Source organism: Sceloporus undulatus, chromosome 2, assembly GCF_019175285.1.
Source record: "Sceloporus undulatus isolate JIND9_A2432 ecotype Alabama chromosome 2, SceUnd_v1.1, whole genome shotgun sequence".
Lineage (NCBI taxonomy): Eukaryota > Metazoa > Chordata > Lepidosauria > Squamata > Phrynosomatidae > Sceloporus > Sceloporus undulatus.
In genome coordinates this window covers 283,737,541-283,752,632 of record NC_056523.1, presented here as the reverse complement: position 1 = coordinate 283,752,632, position 15,092 = coordinate 283,737,541, and the positions used below count along the sequence as shown (strand labels likewise).

Here is a 15,092-nt window from a genome sequence, read left to right as displayed (position 1 = left end):
AAAAAATCTAATTGAAAAACACTATTCAGGAGGCTATTTTAAGCTACAGTCCATTCCCAAATACACTTACCTGAACTGAAAGTAACTCAGTGGCTCTTATGTCATGCATAATATACTGTTAGAGTTTTTTTCTGTCTGTTTAAACATACATAGGCATGATACAGACCACCCCAAAGGGATGGCCTGCACCCGCGCTTTTTTCTGCTGGAGTGGAGCCAGGGCATCCTCACCCGTAGCCCTGCGTCCCCAATCCAGCGTTTTTCCAGGCCAAAGAGAGGCAGTAAAATGCAGCTTCCCTGTGGCCTGGAAAAGGGGTGTCCATAGGGCTTCATGCCCCCGGACACCCCAGGAGCCATGAGGAGAAAGGGGTTTCCCCTTTCTCCTCAGGATCATTCACACGGCTGTGTGGTTGCTTTCTGCACCACAGCCAGGCTGCCATAAGCGGCCTGGGGTGGTGTGGAGATGTTACACCTGTGCCACACCATGCTTTTTGGATGCGTTGCATGCGTGACATCATAATGGCGGCGCCCGTGTGGATGGGACACTGCTATGATGCCACCGGTGGCACGTTTTAGCATCAGAGACTATGCGGTTGATGCGTGGTCCCTAACCCTAAAATTGCCGCAGCCACGCCCCTTTTTGCTCATCTATCTCAGGCCATAGTCTCCAGAAATCAATAGAGAAAATGAGATTTATCTGTTGCTATGCTTTTGTCTTCTACTACTACTACTACTACTAATAATAATAATAATAATAAATGCTTTATTTGTATACCGCCCTTCTTCCAATCAGGGCGGTGCACAGCACAACAACATACACAATATACAAAAGCAATAAAACAGATTAAAATATACATTAAAATCACACACTAGCCAGCTCATCATTGGCTATCGGGGGGGGGGGGGGACTAACTAGAGCTTGTATCGGGGAACGCTCGCTTAAACAGGAAGGTTTTTTAAGTCCTTCCTGAACTGGGCTAGGGAGGTAGCCGAGCGGAGCTCTATGGGCAGCGTATTCCAGAGGGTCGGGGCCGAGATGGTAAATGTCCTCCTTGCAGTGGAGGCTAGTCTTGACCCAGGTACCCTCAATAGCTGCTGCCCAGTTGTTCTGAGTGTGCAGGGCGGATTGTATGGGGAGAGGCGGTCCTCAAGGTATCCTGGGCCCAAGCCATGTAGGGCTTTATAGGTTATAACCAACACCTTGTATTGCGCCCGGAAGCAAATGGGCAGCCAATGCAGATCTTTAAGTACAGGTGTTATATGACTGGCCCTGGATGTACCAGTGACCAGTCTGGCTGCCATATTCTGTACCAATTGTAGCTTCCGGGTATGGTACAAGGGTTGCCCCATGTAGAGCGCATTGCAGAAATCCAGTCGAGAGGTTACCAGAGCATGTACCACTGTTTCAAGGTCCCTCTGGCCTAGGTAGGGACGCAGCTGGCGAATCAGCCGAAGCTGATAACAGGTGCTCCTGACCGTCGCATCCACCTGAGATGTAACGTGGAGCGACGAGTCAAGGAGCACCCCCAGACTGCGTACCGAGTCATTTACGGGAAGCGTGATCCCGTTCAGGACAGGTGGAACCACTGCCATCCCCAGGCCAGGGGAACCTATCACGAGCACCTCCGTTTTCTCTGGATTCAGACTGAGTCGGTTTTCCCTCATCCAGCCCATTACTGACTCCAGGCATGCCACGAGAGAAGAGATGCCATCCCCGGTCACTGCATCAATCGGAGACATAGAGAAGACTATTTGGGTGTCATCAGCGTACTGATAACCCCGCGCCCCATGTCTCCGGATGATCTCTCCCAGCGGTTTCATGTAAATGTTATAAAGCATGGGAGACAGAATGGCTCCTTGAGGGACCCCAGATGTAAGGGCCCTCCTATCGGAGCACACGTCTCCCAGCTGCACCATCTGGAACCTCCCAGAGAGGTAGGAGCGGAACCATTGGAGCGCAGTGCCCCCGATTCCCACCTCTGCCAGGCGCTCCAGAAGGATACCATGGTCTATGGTATCGAAAGGTGCTGAGATGTCCAAGAGCACCAACACGGACACGCTTCCCCTGTCGATGCCCAGACGGAGATCATCGACCAAGGTGACCATGGCCGTCTCCACCCCATAGCCCGCCCGAAAGCCAGTTTGAAATGGGTCCAGATAATCCGTTTCGTCCAAGATCGATTGAAGCTGGATTGCAACCGCCCTCTCGATCACCTTCCCCAAAAATGGCAGCAGCGAGACTGGCCGATAATTACTATGCATCAGGGGGTCGAGGGAGGGCTTTTTTAACAGCGGTTTTATTGTGGCCAATTTCAAGCTGGATGGAAATTGCCCGTCCCTCAGAGATGTATTTATAATCCGGTGTAACAACGAGGTTACCACTGGTCCCCCCTGAGCCGCTAGCCATGAGGGACAGGGATCGAGGGAGCAGGTTGTCTTCCGAACGCTTCCAAGGATCTTGTCCACATCATCGGTACTAATCGACTCAAACTGATCCAGTTTAATGGAGTCCACGGAGGCTCTGGATGCCTCTACCCTAGGTTCTGCCATAATGCTGGCCTTAAGACCTTCGCTTATCCGAGAGGTTTTATCCGCGAAGAAGTTGTTAAATTGGTCACAGCAGGCCTTTGAAGGTTCAAGGATCTGGTTCAGGGCAGGAGGGAGCTGAGTTAGCTCCCTGACTACCCTGAACAACTCTGCTGGATGCGACTCCGCAGACGCGACACGAGCACCATAGAACGAGTTCTTAGCTGCTCGTATCGCCTCTCCATAGTCCTCCAAAAGGCGGTCTAGGAGAGCCTTGTCGGCTAAGCGTAGGTGTTTCCGCTCTAGCCGTCGCAGGACCCGCTTCCTTGCCCGGAGGTCTTCCATATACCAGGGCTTACGTTTGGAAGCGGGCCTGAGAGGGCGCTTGGGAGCGATACTGTGTATAGCCCTAGAGAGGCCGGTATTCCAGATACCAGTCAGGGCATCAACAGAATCACTGTCATTTCTAACCATGAGCCCCTCTAAGGCTTCCTGGAACCTCTCAGGTTCCATCAGCCTTCGAGGGTGGACCATCCTAATAGGTCCTCCACCCCCGGGGGGGATCTGGGTAGAAGCCTTGATTTTTGCCTCCACGAGGAAATGATCCGTCCATGGCAGGGGGGAAATATTAGTTATTTCCGCCCACGGATTTTCCACATCCGTACAAAAAACCAAATCCAGTGTATTACCCACAAAATGCGTTGGACCCGTAATCAGCTGGGACAGGTCCATGGCCGCCATGGTATCGATGAATTCCCGAGCTGCACCGGATGGAACATAGTTGGCCGCGAAGGGGATGTTGAAGTCGCCCAGGACTAACAGCCTGGGCGTCTCCAACATCAGCTCCGCAACCAGCTGTGTCAGCTCGTTAAGGGCATCCGTTAGCGCATGGGGTGGCCGATACACCAACAGAATCCCTAGACTGTCCCTAGCCTTCAGGGTCAAGTAAATACACTCGATAAAAGAAGTTTGTCGGATGTGGTTCCTGGTGAGAGACAAGGTGTTCTTATAGACCAAGGCAACCCCCCCCCTGCCCACCTAACCTGGGCTGGTCCTTCACCGAAAACCCGGCAGGGAGGGCCTGTGCCCACACGGCATCTCCCTCAGGCCCAAGCCAGGTTTCGGTAATGCAAGCCAGGTCGCAATTTCTGTCCTCCAACAGATCATGGAGGATGTGGGACTTGTTGTTGATCGACCTGGCATTGCACAGGAGCAGCGACAGGGTTTGTGGCACGGTTGGAATGACCCTCAGGTCCCTTTGGTTAGGAGGGGGACCGGAAGGAGAGATAGATATTAAGCATCGATCTCGCCTTCCTCTGTAACGCAATGCGCCTTCCTACCGCCATACCTCCCCCTGCCCCACACCACCTCAATAGGAGCCCCGCTCGCACCGATGTTACCCTCTTCCTCCCTAGCCGAAGCATTCCCCGAAGCATTCCCCGCGTCCATGCCCTCTCCCTCCCCCTTTCCAACCACAAGAAGAACAGAGGTGTGACACAGCAGTCATCCTCTGTTCTATGCTGACTTGGGCTCAGCTCTCTCGCCCCTTGCGCCACAAAACAGTCCGTAGCCACAAACAGCTCCTGGCGCGGTCCAGTGACTCCCTGATGGTATAGCGTTATAGACAGAGTCCTCTCAGCCGCTGCCTGATGTAAGAAAAGGGAGGCGGCGTCCTCTCTAGGGGAGGCCGGGAGCCGGCTTTATGGGGCCGCTCTCACTGGCCCCGTCCCCAAGGAAAAACGCCGCTCCGGCGGCAAAGGAGTCCTCTGGGCCGCTGCCCATGTGAAGGAGGGTGGGCGGTGTCTTCTGGGGAGGCCGGGAGCCGGCTTTATGGGGCCGCTCTCACCGGCCCCGCCCCCAAGGAAAAATGCCGCTCCGGTGGCAAAGGAGTCCTCTGGGCCGCTGCCCAGGTGAAGGAGGGCGGGCGGTGTCCACATTCATAATTTATATTGATGCATAAAGCAAATGGATATTTCAAAACTGTTTTAAAGTATACTGTTTTTATAAACAGTTTTGAAAGATCAATGAGCCAGGATGCAAGAGAGCTTGATTTAGGGTGAAGAAGAGACAAAACTATGAAGAGATGAAGTCTCATTTTTTATATGTTTCAAATTTTTTTTAAAAAAAAGACACTACTCTTAGCAGTTGCCTCTTTATTGCTTAACATACTCTAATGAGAAACAACGATATGTGGTTTTTACTGTTAGTATGATTCAAGAAAGAAGAAATATTTTTAACAACATTATTGTCCAGAATTTCCTAACTCCAGCTTTTACCTCCTCTTATTGGAGCTCTGATCTTGGGAGAAGTAAACATGGGTGGATGCGGAACATGGAAAGAGTGAGAGAGATCTTGGATCCATGGGAACTAAAGCTTGGCCAGCAATGACACATGCCTTTAACTTGGGGGAAATTAGGCCAGCCCTTATATACATTTCCGCACATGACTTCTAGTGCCATTTTCTGTGAGGAGAAATGGTTCTTTTTCTTTAAAAAAAGGATGAGAGTAAATACCATGCCTGTCTCACTCCTACTCACTCCAAGATAATAAGGAGCAATTTCACCCCCTTTCCAAGATAAGTCTAACTTTTGATTATTATTTTTTTAATTAAATGAAGAAAGGCCTCAATAAACAGTGGGCGAAAAACATCACATAGTTGAAATGCTGACTTGTGATTTGCCTCACATTGCTGCCCTAAGGCTTTTTAAATAATAATAATAATAATAATAATAATAATAATAATAATGTTTTTAGTACTGTTGAGTAGCAGGAACAGGAACTGTTAACTTTTCAAGAAACTGATAGTGTACTGTAACTAATGTGTTGAGGGCATCCTGAAACTATAATAATTGTTGTGTGCCTGCAAGTCATTTTTTACTTATGGTGAACCTATGGTGAACCCATCACAGAGTTATCTTGGCAACATTTCTTTAGAGGTGGTCTTCCAATTGTCCTCCTCTGAAAATGAGATAGTGTGACCTGCCCAAGGTCACTCAGTGGGTTTCCACAACCAAACAGAGTCAGACCAAGGTCTCCCACAGTTCTAGTCCAACCATCAAACCACTATAAATACTGACTCTGATAGCTGTTTTCTAATTACCCTTTAAAAATAATCTGTTTTTACTCAGCTAGCAGTGACCCAGGAGGGTGTTGGATATGTTAGTCTCCAACTGCCATTTCAGAGTGATTATTGTTGATCCCTTGATCAAGATCTGGGAGGAGTATCACAGTTTTGGTAAATCTGCAACATTTTTACTGTTACATTACAAGAAATCTCATGTGGTGTCTTCTTTTGTGTCTATTCATAAAATACAGAAAAACTGTAGGACTGTGTGTGTAAGAAGTAATAATATGAAAAGTACTGAGCTGAGCCATCACCCCATCTAGGAGATGGACCATCACCCTATCTAGTCCAGCATTGTTCACTGTGAATGGCTTTAGTATTTTTGACACTTATGGTACATCAAAATCTAGAAGTTATTTTTTGAAGTACAGCTCACAGAATCCTCCAATGACCAATAATCATAAGTAGCAGCTGGTGCTTCCATGTCAATGGGTTGGTGAATCCACTCTGGGTTTTAGTCTGAACTGTACAAAAGCAATCCAAGGTGCTGAAACTACTTGAGGAAAAAAATAATTACTGATGGAATTCCATTAAAGTTTGGACCGAGACCAGAATACCATACTGATAAGGAAGCCATCATTATATCCCTGGTGATCATGCTGACTGGTAGATTCTGGTGGTTGCAGTTTCAAAAAAGTAGCTTATCCTAACTGAGTTGCCCACAGTTTTCTAAATGTAAGGATGGCAGTGACTCAACCTAGGGCTTTCTGCATGCAAAGCATGTGCTCTATTAAATGACCATATGAATATTAATATGGTTGTTATGAGTATTACTGTAATTTTTATCTTACAATGGAGTCACCTGTCTTCCAAAGTCAATCAGAAATGAATACTTAATTTGCCAAAATATCATTAGAAAGTAAATGAATATTATTAATATTGGGAAATGATTAAACAAGTATTAAAATTTATGGCTAATTGTAACTGTACATTAAATTGCAGAAGATCATTTGGAGTTTTTTAATGTCTAAACTTTACAAAGAGCAGAAAGCTGAAAGTGAGATGAGTGCAAGTCTGTGTTTTAAAGTCACATATTGTATTCTAATAATGAATATTAGATTCAAACTCTATGTAACATTTCATGGACATTTATGTTATATAATTATTACCCCTTTTAATATGCCGATCTTAAGTGAATTTAATGAAAAGTTAGGTCTCACTCAAAAGTTAGCATTGTAGAAGGAGAGGGGACCCTAGTCATCAGAAGAACTTGTCAGCAGTATAGAAAATTGTGCTTTAGCTGCAGTGTTGATGGCACAATATAGTAGCTCAGGTGGGCAAAGAGGATCATTTCCCTATTGCAAAGCCTCAGATCATCTGAGTAAGGCTATGTTGCTCAATTAGCAAATAATAATAATAATAATATTTCTTACCTGCCTCTCACCATGGATCGAGGTGGGGAACAACAACAATGAACAGATAAACAACATCAGTTAAATTCACATCAATTTAAAATGACAAATAAGATATACACATATTAAAATTATCCATATTTTTAAATCCATTTAAAATTCATAATTTAAAAATGATCTAGATAATCCTTCTGGAAGAGACTGGTCTTCAATGTTGTTTTAAATTTGGATAGCATGTTCAGCTGTCAAATCTCTTCCAGCAGGTCATTCCACAGTCTAGGGTGGCTGAAGAAAAAATCATGTGGCTGACAGCTGCCAACCTAGTGTTGGCTGACTGGAGTAAAAGTCTTCCAGAGGACCTGAGTTTGGGGTGGGTTTTATGGGAGGCGGTGATCCTGTAGGTAACATGGCCTGAAAACATGTAGGGCTTTAAATATAATAACCAACACTTTGTACTTTGCTTGGAAACTAACTTGTAGCCATTGGAGTGATTTTAATATTGGTGCAATAAGGTCACTTCTGCATGTACCAGCAATCAATCTGGCTGCCTTGTTTTGAACTATCTAAAGTTTCCATGCTTAGTACAGAGGTAGTTCAATGTACAACACATTGCATAAGTCCAGCCTTGAGATTTCCTGCATGTGCACTACCACCTTTAGGTCCGCCAGCTTTAGTTAGGGGTGCAGCTGGCATGTCAGCTGAAGCTGATAGTAATCATTCCTGGCCATCACATCTATCTGAGCTGTCATTTGGAGTGTAACCCCATCCAGGACTGGTTGACACATCTCCAAACCCAGGTTAGGACCCTTCACAGTAAGCACCTCTGTCTTATCTGGATTCAGTTGCAATTTGTTTTTCTTCATCCAGCCCATTACCTCCTCCAGACATTCATTCAGAGGAGACATGCTATCCTTAGATGAGGCTGTTTTGAAGGCATGGAGAGATATATTTGGGTGTCTTCAGCATACTGATAGCACCTCGACCCTTGCATCCACATGATCTCTCCCAGAAGTTTCATGTAGATGTTGAAACACAAGGCATGGTAGAGAGCATTTTTGAAAATGCAACCTCCCACTTCGAAAAACACAAATTTGAGGACAAGAGATGATTTCTATTATGACTAAAAAGCAGCAACCATATAAATCATATACAAGACAACATCAAGTGAACTTTTGAACTGCAATAGAGAAGATTTGTTGTTCTATGCCTTCAAGTAATTTCTGACTTATGGCAACCTGAAGGCAAACCAGCCATGAGGCTTTCGTGGCAAAATTTGTTCAGAGCTGGTTTGCCCTCGGCTTCCTCTGAGTCTGAGAGAGTATGACTTGTCCAAGGTCACTGAGTGGGTTTCCATGGCCAAGTGAGGATTTGAACCCTGATCTTATACCTTCTGGTAATGCTTTGTTCTCATAACTTCTGGTAATCAATGTGTTTCATCAAATGTAAGCACTTATCCTTAAAGGACATCTTCACATTTGCCAATAAAGCATATGTATGCCATTTTGGTGCAGACTTCGTGTCATTTCAGAGCAGCTGCACCACTATTAGGGAGAGTGGGACTTGAAGCCCTTTTTGAGGTGACTAAGGCACGTTACAGACCGCCTGAAAGCGGTGGTCTACCGGTGCCGTCATTAGCGGCGCTAAGGAGCCCCAGCGGCCAAACCGCAAGGCTCCCGGCACCGCAAAAAAGAAGTGCCAAAATGGTGCTTCTTGTTGCGGCACGCTAATGACGCCGCAAGGTACCAGTGGTGCACTCACGGTGTCACTGGTACCATGCAACGTGCGGACGCTAAGTGTCCACTACGTCAAGATGGCGGCACCCATGTAGAATGGGCACCACCATTTTGTACGTCCCCAAGATGTACTAGGGTTAGGGGCGTGCATAAAGCATGCCCTTTCCTAACCCTAGTACGTCCTGGGGACTTACTTTACGCCCGGCGGAACGGGCCTAAGAATTCTCTATAATCTCTAGATACCCAAGAATGCAACTTGCATATTCCATTGGGACATGTAATGCAGATACACTAAGGATGGAAATAATATTTGAAAATATTTTTAAATGGTCAAAACATATGTAAAGTCAAAGGCTTTCATGGACAGCAGCCATAGTTTTTTGTGGGATTTTTGGGCCATGTGGCCATGTTCTAGCAGAGTTTCTTTCTGCCGTTTCACCAGCATCTGTGGCTGGCATCTTCAGAGGACATATTTTCCAAGTGTCAAGATATCCTGACAAGAAGAATCCAGGTGTGATGATAATCTGTTGCAGTCTTTGCAGTCCAAGACTTTCAAAACTGCACATATTTGTTCTGTGTAGAAAACAGCATTTTCTGCCTGGAAAATAATATTTCAGTGCATGACAATTAATTTATGTGCAGAAAATGGATTGTTCTGTGCATTTAAAAAGCTGTAATTGGGCATTTGTTCTGCACAAAATTTGCATATGGTTCATTTACATAGAACATGTTCTGTGTTGAAAACATAATTTTCTGAATATGAATGAAATTTTCTGCATTGAAATCTTATTTTCCAGGCAGAAAACATTATTTCCTGCATATAAAGTGATTTTTTTTTTCATTTCAAATCCACCATATGTAATATTTTACACAGAACAAATGCCCAGTTACAGTTTTTTTTTTTCTGAGTGAAAAACATTTTATGTGCAGGAATTAATGGTTCTGTGTAGAAATTTTTCCATGCAGACAATGCTGTTTCCTGTGCAGAAAATGCTGATCTCTGCACAAAACAACCACATGCAAATTTTGTACAGAGTAAGTCATGAATTGTGAGTAGCCTTCTAAAATTTGGGGGGTTTTAAAGACTTTCTTGCAGTTGGAAGAAAATTGCTGAAATTACTCATTTCTTTGAGAAGAAACTATGGGGTAAAGCAGAAGGGCTGGAAGGAGTGGCCAGAAACTGCTCCCAGCCTGATAACCCTGAGTCTGTGGCAAACACATGCCACAGCCCTTAGGGCACCTCCTACCACAGTTCCAAATGGATTGCAGCAAGGAGCAGAAAAAACCTGCTCCATTTGGAGCTGGTTTTAGGCCACCTTAGGCAGCCCCAGCACAGCCCTGGAGCAGCTTCTAGGAACTCCAGGGGCACTTGTTGTCTGAATGCCATGCCCCCGGATTAGCCGGAAGCCACCCATCTGCCTGACTGTTTTGGGCCTCAGTAAAGAATCATATCCTTAAATTACACACACACATTTACTCCAATGTTATAGCCAGCATAGCTAGGCATTAGATCAGCGAGTCTTACAAAAGCACTATAAGATAGGCCAGTATGATACTAATGTTAAGTATGAGAGACTGAGGCTTGCCCCAAAGCACCCCTTTGTCTTCACATCTGAACACAAGATTTTCCTCTGTGCTACATGACTCTCTGTTCATCTCAGGTGAAAGATGGGAGAGCTGCTAACATAAAGGAGGTTATGAAAGAAATTGTCTCTCCATTCGATGGCCAACAACTGCTTCACTTCATTAATAAACCCCAGATGGTGCTGCTCAGGAGGTATTTGATGCTTTATTATTTCCTTCTAATTCTGTATGCATTGTTGTATGGCTTATTTTCCATATCCTTGTGATTGAGGCCAATAGGATTACTATACCAGCTCACTGTGCCACACATTATTATTCTACTATTGATTATCATTGTGCTTTGCCTGATCCCACATCTGTGAAGTTCATCTGATTTCCTGTCAGTCTCTCTTATCTCATAACAAAAAGACAAATATTTCTTATACTTTAGTACTGTTAGTCCTCTTCTGGGAGTATTTTTCCCTGCACATGGCTTGAATATTAAGATACAAGTGCATTCAGTCTTTGCCATGGGCTATATTTAATTCCCCCCACCCCAATTCCCTTTCTCTCTCCCTTTCTCCCACTTGGCATATGTGATTAGACTATAGTGGCTGAATTATTCTGTGAAGTGCTTTGTGTTGCAAGCAATGTAAGAGGTGTGATTTAGAATCCTGACTGCTGATGACCTCATTATTACATTCCTCTGCTGAAGTAGTTTAAAGTCACATAAGCTCCATCATGAGGGCACCAGAAGACCTAGCAAGAAGATTGCCTTCCTAAATATTCTGTCATTACAAGAAAGGGAAGATTTAAACTTTTTTTTTTTAAAAAGACTTCTCTTGTGGAACAAGTTATGCAATATTATAATGGCAAACCTAATGAGAAAATCTCCCCACCCCTTAGCTTTCAAAATTATTTGCAATTGCAGTTTCTTTGTGTTTTTGAAGTATTTTAGAATTATTTGCAAGCTCAAATTATAATATTTAAAAATCATCTCTTCTCATCTCATTGTCCATGAATGCAAATATATGAATTGAAAGAAAAATGTCAGGACAGCTTGCCCTGATGTCACCTGGTAAATTGTCAATGTTTAACTTTGCAGTAATATCACAAGGCAGCCTATCACAAGTCAGCCATCAGTTATCAGAATGATCCTACCCCTTAGCGTCTGATTTTTTATTATTCTCTTTCTGGGGAGAACTGTAAAATAACTGTTTCAATTTTTAAAAAGATCTCTGATCCATACAATCAAACACCTGCATTTCTGGGATTTTAATGCTGGCGAGATTTAGGTGTCTGTAAACACCTAAAGATCTCAGACTTGCTGTGAGAGTCCTCCACAACATTAGGAGAATGTCCTGACATTAACAGCTATTCAAGAGTGAAATACATGCCTTGGAGTATGATGGGCTCTCCTTCTTTAGAAGGTTTTAAAACTGAGGCTGAATAGTCATCAGTCAGGAGTGCTTTGATTGTATATTCCTCCAAGGCAGGGGGTTGGACTTGATAACCCTTGTGGTCTGTTCTGTGATTCTAACCTGTCACTTTTGTGTTTTTGTTTTGTTTTTGATGAATATTTGCTTGTCATCTGCCCAGATCTTACTCCTCCTCACTGGTACAATGGAGAAGAGACAGGCAACCTGGCAAGTTCATGTCCTTTTCCTTTTCTTTTTTAAAATTAATTTATTATACAAATTATAACAGTAAAACACAAACTCAAAATACAAAGAGTCACTTTCCTAATCATCATATCAACTGTTATCAGTGGTCTTCTATAGAAAGTGGAGAATATCAATTGTGTCTCTTTAAAAAACTTGTTGACCAGGTGAGGGTTGCAGTTGTCCTTGTTGTTTGTGGATATATCCAACAAAAATCTGCTATTCTTCCTGGAATACTTTCGTGGTTTTATGTCCTTTGTTGATTTTAATTTGAAAGGAAAGTTTTCCAGATAGCCAGTTATCCCATACTCTTATCCACTAATCAACCAAAGATAGATTTCCCATTTTCCAGTTCTTGGCCACTTCCATCCTGGCTGCTGATATTATAAAGGCAATCAAAGCCCTAAATTTCAATCTAACATTATTTCTGACATATAAAGATAGCAATAAAAGGGCCCAACAGAGGTAAATTGTTAGCTGTGTTATACTAGATATAATACCCAGCACCCCCATCCAAAATCTTTTTTATCTTAGGGCATTCTGCCCACATATATAGGTATGTTCCCACCTCTTTACACATCACCTCTCCAGCAGCCAGGTAATAAGAATTTTGTTTAGACCCCATACAGACAAGCCAAAATAAAACTGCTTCAGGTCACTTTGGAGGTATGCTGTTTAAATGATGCATGCATCCTAAGAGGCCAGAAGTCATGTCAAAGCCATGCTCCAGTCCCCAGTTCTTTGGGAAAGACACAGGTCCTGTGTAGTTTCTCTCCACATTTGGAGCATGTGTCATCTAAACACTATGCCTTGAATGTGGCCAGACACCGTGTTTTTCAGCCCATCTGTTTTGAACCATAGCTAATTTCATTCTCAATGGAAACCATTCCCCCCCTTTTTTTTCTGTTTTGTTTAGAAATCCAGTTAAAGTTTTAGGCTGTGAAAAATTCACCTAGGCTGGGGTTGTGCAGAAAACACAATTTTCTACATTGAGTACAATATTTTCTGTGCAGGAAACAATATGTTTGAATTATTTTTAAAGAATGTTTTTGAACATTCTTTTATTTCTTATTACCTGGATCATACAGAATGAATAGTTTGCGTCCTTCTGTCTAAATCCAATTTGATCAGCTTGGAAGACTGAGGAGCTTCAAGCCACCCCCAACAAAGCTGGATTGGGGCCACAGCAACCACACATCGTGGACCCAATCCAGCCAGAATCTGGCCCAAATAAGACCAGCAAAGAGCTGCTTCTATTTGGGGAGGATTGAAGCTGGCCCATCGCAGCTTCAGCTGGCTTCCAGCCAGCTTGTGTGTGTGTGGCATCTAAATGCCACCCCCAAGTCACCCCAAAGCTGCCTGGCATGTAATCACCAGCACAACTTTCATGGTGACTTAGGGACATGGCGCGTATAAACACCACACATCTAAGCTGGCTTGAAGCTGGCTGAAGCTGCTGGTCTGTTCTGACCCTGAGTCCTGTAGACTCTATTTCAAAGGAAGAAACTGGCAGAACCAGTATTGGTTGTCTAAGAAAACTCTGCGGAATTCATGGGGTTGTCACAAATTTAGAGGTGACTTGAAGACGCACACACACACACACACACACACACAATTTGGCCCTTGAAAAATGGCTGCTAATATGTCCAACAAAACAAAGCATTATTAACCTTTATTTATAAAGCACTGTAAATTTAGATAAGGGAAAGGGGAATGCATGAAGCTTGATGTACTCAATAACTTGACCACATTTCCCAAGTTTTGTAAGATTAGCCAAGTAATACAGTTTGCTTTTCTTACATTTCTATTCCAGACCACTTAATTCCACGGAAGTCCCCCTAAAATCAATAGCACTTAATCATGATCACTAAGCGTTCTGATTAATATAATTTTTACTAACTTTTTCTGAAAAGGAGCCTTTGTTCTAATCACTCTCTGTCCCTCACTACTGTCAGTTGAAGAGATATTTCCTAGCTTTTGAGCTCAGACGATTTTCACTGTTTGGAAATAGGTAACGTAACTCATTCATACCTTGCAGAAAGCCAATTTTTGGCATCAGCAGTTAAAACTACTTCAAGCAGCAAGGATGGAAAAGATATGAGCTGTGCATGCAGCTTTCACTCCCACTGCTTGTTTTCTTTACCCATCCATCTTATTCTCCCCCACGCCATGCCTTTGAATCACATTACTGTTCAGGGAACAACACAGTTTAAGCCAATCACTATTTTACCATGGATTGAACAGAATTACTGGTATAGTACTGAATTCCTTATTCTACTGAAATGAATTTTTACAAATGATTGCAAAATCATGCAACATCTGTAGGAGTCTTCTCACTTTTAAGTACCAACTATCTCTTTTTTGGCCTTAAGTTTACAAGGAAACAGCTTATTACCTTCCTCCTTTACTGAAAGAGAAACACTGGAGAAGATGGAAAGGGGAAAGAGGCTAGACATGTATTCCATGCACTTTTCTTTTATTGAGAAACACATTTGTAGGCTATGTACTGCAGAAATAATCCAGGTTGATACCACTTTAACTGCCATGGCTCAATACTGTGGAGTTCTGGGTATTGTGGTTTATTGTGGCATCAGAGCTCTCAGACATACTGCTTTATCACACAACATTTCCTGGTTTTCGCTAGTTTAACTCTCATTTAAATCTTGTTTTCCCCCTAGTGTGATAAAGCAGATAGAAGGCTAAATGTCTCACAAAACTACAGTTCCTAGAATTCCATAGCATTAGCCATGGCAGTTAAAGTGGTGTCAAGATGGATTATTTCTGTAATGTGGATGAAGCCCATATGTTCGATATATGCAGGACACACACACACGCACACACACAGAATGGCAAGGTATAAGTAAACAAAATAGCAATATGAAAAGCAGCAAGTATAGCAATCAGCACAGTTGTATGATTGTTTGTATCATGAGTGCAATATTTTTTTTCAGAATTATGCTTCCATATACATAAAATTTTAGTATGAAATTTATATTGTATTCCAGAAAGAAAGAAACCAGACAGCTTTCAGACAGAAATTCCAGGGTCTCTTTTGTGATTTTTGTGTAAATATGTAGTGTAAATCTGCCTTTATGTAATTACACAGTGGTTTTGCTCAACCACCCTTCTGCTGA

At 43.3% G+C, this 15,092-nt stretch overlaps 1 long non-coding RNA gene across 1 annotated transcript in view; it reads left to right on the top strand.

Annotated features, from left to right (window-relative positions):
* The window catches only part of LOC121923740, a 91,460-nt gene that overhangs the window by 55,995 nt on the left and 20,373 nt on the right, over positions 1-15,092 (top strand). The window contains exon 3 of the long non-coding RNA XR_006102455.1: positions 10,396-10,511. This is a non-coding gene — a long non-coding RNA (uncharacterized LOC121923740). The remainder of the gene's footprint in view (positions 1-10,395; positions 10,512-15,092) is intronic.